Genomic DNA, 8,140 nt, shown 5'->3' with positions numbered 1-8,140 from the left:
AACCACAGCAGATGACCCTCCTCTTTTAGGAACAGAAAGGTTTGCTCATTCTTTTCATACTTTATTCCCATTTGTGAACAGGCTTCTGTGTTTGTGTATTTTTGCTTCGGTGTTTCATATTTGACAATTGAGCTATTGTGTGACTTTGGAGAAGCCACATCCTCTTTCCTGGTCTCTGCATTTTCACCTGCAGAGTTGGAGTAGTGAGTCTATTAACCATGTTATTAACCATGAGAAATGCAGATTATGAATACTACTAGTTATAAACACATATGYTATTACAGATACCTATAATACAATAATTCCTTTGAATCTCATTTCATTGTGATTTCAAAGTATTCTATTTTTAATAAAAAATGTCTTTTTTTATAAACAGCTTCTCTGGCTGAAAGGACTTTGTCCTTGGGGTACCAGTTGTTGTCATTTGAGGAAGAAGAAATCCAAGTATAATTTGAGACTRTTTTCCTTGATCTTAAAGGGCCCAGCATAATTTTGAGTAATTATGCATTATTTGTACACTGTAATTTAGTAGGACCTTCATTAAGAGGGAGTCTCTTTGCTCAACAGTGTATGGGCCAATAAACGGTCATTAAGCCTGACTACTGCCTGACACAATAGCAAGGTTTGTGTTTATTCTCACCAGCTCCCCAGGAGCCACAAGAAAGCWCTACAGAAGCACAGAGACATCTCTGCATGGTGGGTCAAACCAAAGCAAAACACAACYCTTTCTCAAAAAGTGCTGAGAAATACATGACAAGCCTTGTCCCTCTGTCCACAACCACTGCATGAGAATCTGCAGTTACCTGTCTTGGGCTGGACCAGAGGCTCATACATTGCACTGCACACCTCTGAGAGCCCCTGCCCTTTGGGAGGAAGTGGCCAACACTCTTCCCCTTCCAAGCATCCTTCATTCTGAATTTCAGACTTCCCAAGCTGGAGATTGGATCTGMATCTCTGCATTTCACATCTCTGAGTCAACACTTTGTTTCATGGATCGGTCTGACTGCTGTTTGAACCCCTGTGTAGCTTTTACCTCCATAATGTTATGCAACCATGAGCCCCACAMGTTATGAGATATTTCAAATAATAATTTTGTTTGCTATAGGCCACATTTTTGACTGCAGCATTTGGCATCCATGGTACTGTGTGGAAAAGGAGATAAAATGTTCTGCATAGAGAACCTGAGCCATGGTTAGTGCTGAGTGATGTGCTCTTCTGGTCCTTGGCAATGGGAAATACCACACTTGCAGGGAGACCAGAGTTTTTAGGGCAGAAGAGAAATAAGGTGCAGTATCAGTGGCAGCCTGTTGGAAATGTTTTGCCTTTCACTTTCATAAATGCTTTCTGTGAACACAAGAAATTCAGCCTCTCAGTTTGAATGGGGCTGCTTTCCACTATATCAGCACTTTAGCCAGAACAGTTGGAAGAATTTAAAGAGTGGCATTAATTAAAGGTGACTCAGAAACAAATGGGGTATGAAGAACTTGGAAAGAATAGAAGAGTAGCTATTGTACCAAATGCTTTTCTAAATGAACACCTGGAGGGATGAAGCTATGGAGATCATGTTTTGGGAGGCAGCTTTCCCACTGCAGCGGTGCAGTCATGGTGATTAAACACGCCTTTTGGAAGCACACGCTGTTTTGAAGGGGCTTCCAACCATCACCAGGTAAAGCTTACAATGAGTGACTCGTACTGTGTTAAGAGGCAGGATGACTCCACTTGCTACTTGGGTTCTGTACAAAAGGTTAGCAGCACTTCAGGCTTAACAAGGGGATTCTGAAGAGTATAACAAGGATTCTCTTGTTCACTGGTAACTATCCATAAAGAGTTCACTAGATAAAGGGGTCATAARTGGCATCTGAAGTAGTCTTTCACCCCAGCGAAGGATATTCCAGCAGAGCAACGTAGGAAAAGGATCAACTCAAAGGAATTCACTCACCACCAAATATTCCCAGGCAGCATCACACTGCCTAAGGAGGAACGGAAAACACGTGGCTTTATTCTCTGTGAAGTGTTTGTGGAGTTTTTGTCACCATAGCACCGAGTCACCAAATACAGAAAGGTCCCTCCCATGATTTATAACTGAACCCACAGCAGCCATTGCTGTTTCCAGCCAATCTTGTGTCTCTGGCCAGTGTTTAATAGCTGAATAAAGCTTTACTGGACACCTACAGGCTGCTCCATCCTSCCAGCATGCTGCCAACAGATTACTGCACTCAGCAACTCTTCATGAGCTTTTTCTGAGCAGGCAGTTCTGTGGATTATTTCACACAACCGCAGGTCTGAGAGGTGTCCCCTGCTATTACCAGGGTAAGGATTCAGAAACAGTGCATAATGAGATATTGGGTTCAGCTCCCCATCTCCAGACTTGATCTGTTTGGGAGGAAGTTTTCTGAAATTGCTATCAGCTTCAGGCTGATAGCCTAGTATTAAGAACYTTTTAGCCAAATTGTTCTTCCGCAAGTGGCAGTAAGGATAGAGAAAAACATGCTATTTTGTTCAATTTTGGTATTTTCATCTATATGAACAGTTCTGCCATTCCCATGCCTCAAAGAAATATGCTGAAAGTTAGCATGGCATCAGGAGAGGCTGACAGAAAAAAAAAAAAAAAAAAAAAAAGATACTGCTTCAGAAGTCTGCTTTTGAAAATCCCTTTGAAATTCACATTTGCTCAGCAATAGTTGCTAATGTCTGAATACAGCAGCTGAATACATCTGGGCTTCCATCCATGCTGGGTGCACGCCAGGCTATGTGTGGCCTAAGAGCAGATACCTCTGCCTCTCCAGAGCTCTCCTGCTGGAATGACTACCCTGGAGGCAAAAGTCCACTGTGAAGACAAAGTGCTCAGCAAGGCTTTCTGGAGCTGGGACAGAGGAGTGGAGCACAAGGAGCACAAGGGGTGAAGATGGGGGCTGAGAGCTGGGAATGTGGGCAGACAGGCTGCAACTGGGAACCAGAGCATGGGAAGCACTGGAGTGCTTGGATGAGGCTGGAGCAAGGGTGGACACCTCTGGGCACAGCAATAACAGCAGGGCTGACTGGAGACAGACATATGGGCATGGGAAGGACTAGGATTGTTTGAACTGGAGAGAATTGGGAACTAACAGGTAGAGGGAAAAGTGGTGGGGTTGGTCTGTGAGGAGCAAGGGCTGCTGATAGCTGGCTGAGTTCTGTGGTGGGGACCAATGACTGTGAGTAGCCTTCTGCTTCAGCCACCGTGTTTTCTGCCTTCCCCTGGAACTGGATTGCCCAGAGATCTCAACATTACTGACACTAATTACATTACCAGGAGCTTCATCACTGCAGGAAGATCACTTCTCAGATACAAACCAGACCACAGATGGATGCTGATTTTAATGGTAGAATCATGGAATTCTAGAACAGCCCAGATTGGAAGGAACCCTGAAAGATCATCTGGTCAAACCTTTCACAAAGAGGGGAGCCTAGACAAACTTACCTAGTGCCTCATCCAGTCACATATTGAAAACTGCTAGTGATGGGGTCCCTACCACATCCCTGGGAGGCTGTGAACTAGACCCTGTCTGGGCAGGACAACCAGAAACTGGAGAACTGGATTAACAGTAAGTGGAGATCTTAGTGCTGTGTTGCTGCAAGACATGGGAGGATGTCAGTCAGAGAACGAGGCCAGGATCTTTCCTTGACAGCAGCACGACAAGGGACAAACCACTGTTTTASTGCTGCAGGACAGCATCCCCTGCCAGTGACAGCAGGGCTGAGACTGCTGTGGGAGGGAGCGGTGACACCCCAGGACATGGCCTGCCTCATTCTGCCCTAGGATAGTGTCCCAGACCCATTCAGCACAGAAAACAAAGACWGCAAGGAGGTGCTTATACATCAAGGAAGTTGCTACCAGGAAACAATCACGATTTAAATTAAAGACAGTGTTGTCACAAAGACAATAGGGTACAAATGGACTTTGACAWATTCCAGGTGGTAAAGAAAGGGTGGCATCTAACCAGGTGAGAAGTGATTTACTAGAAGAGATCCCACAGAAGGAGCAGTGAGAACAAGGGCGCAAAGGCCTCAGGGATGCACTTGGGTTGGGAGGGGCTGCCAGCACCACCCAGAGCCAGGACTCAATGAGGAACATGAGCCCTTCCAGACCACCTGCTTGAGCAACTTCCATTTTGGCATTTCCTAACTTGTGAATTGTCTCTGATCTTCCAGGGCCTTCGAGGAGCATCACACTGTCTTCTGCAGCTTTAACTACTTTATTTCAGTGAAGAAGATCTCATATAGGCCTAATTATGTACTAGTAGGAGGGAAAAAAAAAGAAATAGAAAAGCAAACGATCTGTATTTAACAACTGAGTTCTGACACAAAGAACTTGTCTTGCCCGAGGCTGGTTGGGACAAAGCAAACAGTGTGCTGTTTGACTGCAGCCCAGCTAGTGATGGCAAGCCTTTGTGGAAAATAAACTGCAGTCATCACAGCTCAGGGGATTCTTTCTCTGCCAGAGATAAGAGAAGTTATGAAGGATAAGAAGAAGCATCTCTTGGACAGCTCACTGTAGTATATAGTCTCTCCTTCAGACTGGGGAAAGATCAAGATGAAGAGGTAGTGCCTTTCCAACAAATGTTTTATGGCGGAAGAATTTAGATCGTAAAGGATTTGTTCCTTAAGTGATACATAATTTATTAAATCTTTTCAGTCCTGTGAAATAAAGAGCAAACACAAATCTTCACACCCAAGCAAACATACAAATAGGCTCTTATGCAACTCCACCCCTGTGGCTGCTTTTTGCCAGTTTCCTCAATGGCTTAATTTAAACAAAATCCCAGGACAGAGGCACTCCAGAATGCCTCAGTGTAACCTCACCCTGAGCTTCCTTTTAAGGTGGCAGGTCCCAGGATTTTCCTTCAAAAGCATATCTGCTAATAGGCATCCTGTGTTGTCTAGGGAAGGTAATGASACCCATCATATTTTCAGATTGGTGTAGGCTGTGATAATAGCTGTGCTGCTCAGACTGTTGATGTTTCTTCTTTTGTAAAAGGAAAAGTATTTRGAATTAGCATGTCATCACACTCCCTTCTTCCCTCCTCTCCCCCCTGCAAAGCTCGCACAAAGAACAAAGCCAAACACAACCTGTGTATAGCACAAAAGTAATATTCAGTCCAATATTTTATAAGTAATTGGTAACTGATCATTTTTATTATATCATTGTTAAACATAATAGTAATACTTTCTTTCTATAAGCATCTGTATAAGAGTTTAAACCCAGATAACAAACACCACAGATTAGTGCTTGTACCTTCCAGATCATCCAAATGGAAAGGCAAGTTCAGAAGTCTTTCTCATTCTAAGAACTGCCACCCTATGYTTTGCTTTTCCTTCCTTTCTCTTCTCCACAGTCTTCCAAGCCTTCTTTGCTGTGGCGTCTCTAGTGGCTGTCATGATGCTTCTTAATCAATAAGTCCAGAAGGCCATGGGAGTCTTTCAAYATTTATCAGCAAGATCTGGAGTCCTGCCTCTAAGAATGGTGGGGGGRCTACTCTTGGTTAAGGCCCATGTGCTGAATGGATACCATAGGAGAAATGCTTCCATCCATTAGGAGACTTGGAAATTCTCATAAAACAACAGGCAGAATCGTTTTCCTCCCTTTACTTCAGCTTTTGACTCCATAGAGGACATCTACTGATTCATGTGATCATTCACTGCGCAAAAAGGCATGCAGGAAAATTTAATACAGTTCTGCYTTTAAATGCAAATACCAGATGCTACAGAGCCTCAGCCATATAGATTTTTTTTAATGAGAAGACTCCCTTTGTCCTTGTCACAAATGAAAAATAAATTATGTATGCAATTTTAAAAGATCTCACCACTCCACACTTGGAATATGATATTAAAATGCAGCCTGAAATTATGTTTCAAATGTTAAGCTAACAATATTAACCTAAAAAGCTATAGAGGTGGAGGTGGCCCACAAAATCTGTCTCTGTCCCAGCCCATTCCATCCTTAATCCTGGGAAATGAGCACTGGAGCAGCTTGGTCTGCAGGAAGGCATTTGGAACACAAAGGTAGATTTTTTTTGTGCACCAATAGCAGCAGAACAGTGTCTCTGTCTGGAAGTGGGGTTGCTGTTGGAGGCAGCCGAAAAAAATAATCACCAAGCGCTTTGGGTAATATTCAGGGCTTCTGTCAACACCACCCAAATTACCAGAGCACTTACCATAGAGGCAAATCTTGAGAAATCACGTCAAATGTTTAGCAACTGGTGATCTCATAGTTTTTCTTATTTGAGCAGTGCAGGATGAAAGCCTCCTACAAAGYGTGAGCAGACAAGTGACATGTCCCAGCCTGTTTCCTTCAATGGCTAAAAGAAGTTATGGCAGCCATTTAAATAGAATCTCCCTCTGTCAGTGCAATTATCTCTGAGAACAGCACAGGGTGTTACAGGCAGCCTTCGCAGGTAGGAGATGTATTTGAGGTCCTATGCAGTACCTTGGATTTGGGAAGCAGTTTGATCTTGGAACATCTCATCACACCCACTTGAAGGACACCWCTCACCCTGGATGTCCAATTTTCGAGGGAGGGCAGTTGGTTTTGCACGGGTTAGCCCATACAGCAGATGACAGACACTTAAAGAAGGAAAATCTGAGTGTGTTTCTTTACAGAACCTTGTCCTCCAAGCCCTTTTAAGCTTCCTTTTCTGTCAGCCAACAAGCCCCCCTGTGCTGAGGCAGGGGTTGCATAGAACAGTTATGTGACCAGATTCATTAGGAAATAAACCAGGAGCACCTGATGTCACCCCACAAAACACGCAGTACAGGATTRTCAGGTTCAATCCCCACGCCAAAGCCCGTGGTAATGCAATGCTGGTTAACATCTGCATAGTCCACTCCTCCCCTTCCCCAGATGCTCATGTGTAAATCTAGCCTTAGGACCTATGAACTAGAGAACATTTCAATTTCATTTATCCCTGTTGTCTTGTGAAAACACTTCTGTTGGGCCACTCACTCACTCTCCCCTGCTACAGCTGGGTAGAGGAGGAAAAAGAATTTAACAAAGGGGTCGTGAGTTGAGATAAGGACCAGAAGAAAACACTCCAAGGGCAAAATAGGCTCAGCTTAGAGTTACAAAATGAAGTTATTACCAACAGAATCAGAGGAGGATAATGAGAAGTAAAATAAGCCCTTAAAATACTGTTCTTCCCCCCAACCCCTCCCTCCTTCCCACTGACAGCTCAGGGGGACAGGGTGTGGGGGATTTGGTCAGTTCATCACAGAGATCTTTTTCCACTGCTCAGAGAGAGGACTTCTTCCTCTGATGCACCATGGGGTCTCTCCCATGGGAGACAGTTCTCCATGAACTTTTCCAGTGTGGTTCCAATCTCGTGAGCAGCAGTCCTCCCAAAACTGCTGCAACATGAGTTCCCCCCACGGGCAGACAGTCCTCCCAAAACTGCTGCAGCATGGGTCACTCTTCCACGGGTGCAGCTCTCCACGGACARATGGCTCCCAGCCTGGAATCAAGGGCCSCCWYCCTCCACTGAGTTTCCCACCAGATCACAGCCTCCTCCAGGCACCCCCCTGCTCCAGCATGGGGCACCTCTCCCACAGGCTGTGGGTGGATTTCTGCATCCYCCATGGACTCCCATGGGCTGCAGGGGTGCAGAGGAATCTCCTGGAGYACCTCCTCCCCCTCCTTCTCCACTGACCTTGGTGTCTCCATGTTGTTTCCCTCACAGGATCTCACCTCCTCCTCTTCTCTGAATAGGAAAAAAAATTGTGTGTCTTTGTTTTGAATTTCTTCTTAAATCTGTYATCACAGAGGTGTAACCAACATCTCTAATTGGCCCAGGYTTGGACAGCAGTGTATCCATCATCTTCAGAATCATCAGGGATCGGCTCTGCTGGACATGGTGRAAACTTCCAGCAGCTTCTCACAGCAGCCATCTCTGTGCACCCCGCTGCTACCCAAAACCAGGCCAAGCAAAACTAACACAGATCTTTACAAATGCACTCTGTGAGAAACTGAATGAGGCAAGGAGTCAAAAGGAAATTTGTCTTTCTACCCCTGACAAAGTTCTGCTAAGAACTGAAATAAGMTAGGAGGGTCACTTTCAGAATTTTTTCTTCACAAATGCAAAGACTGGATGGGATTTTTTTAAAGAATGTT

General features: G+C 44.6%; 1 long non-coding RNA gene across 6 annotated transcripts in view; it reads left to right on the top strand.

Annotated features, from left to right (window-relative positions):
- Positions 1-8,140, top strand: part of LOC130573692 (uncharacterized) — a 32,175-nt gene that overhangs the window by 16,412 nt on the left and 7,623 nt on the right. The gene's annotated exons all lie outside the window — the stretch shown is intronic.

The sequence above is a fragment of the Malurus melanocephalus genome, unplaced genomic scaffold (genome assembly GCF_030028575.1).
Source record: "Malurus melanocephalus ecotype Western Australia unplaced genomic scaffold, MMel_1.1 scaffold_62, whole genome shotgun sequence".
Lineage (NCBI taxonomy): Eukaryota > Metazoa > Chordata > Aves > Passeriformes > Maluridae > Malurus > Malurus melanocephalus.
This window is presented reverse-complemented; position numbering and strand designations above follow the sequence as displayed.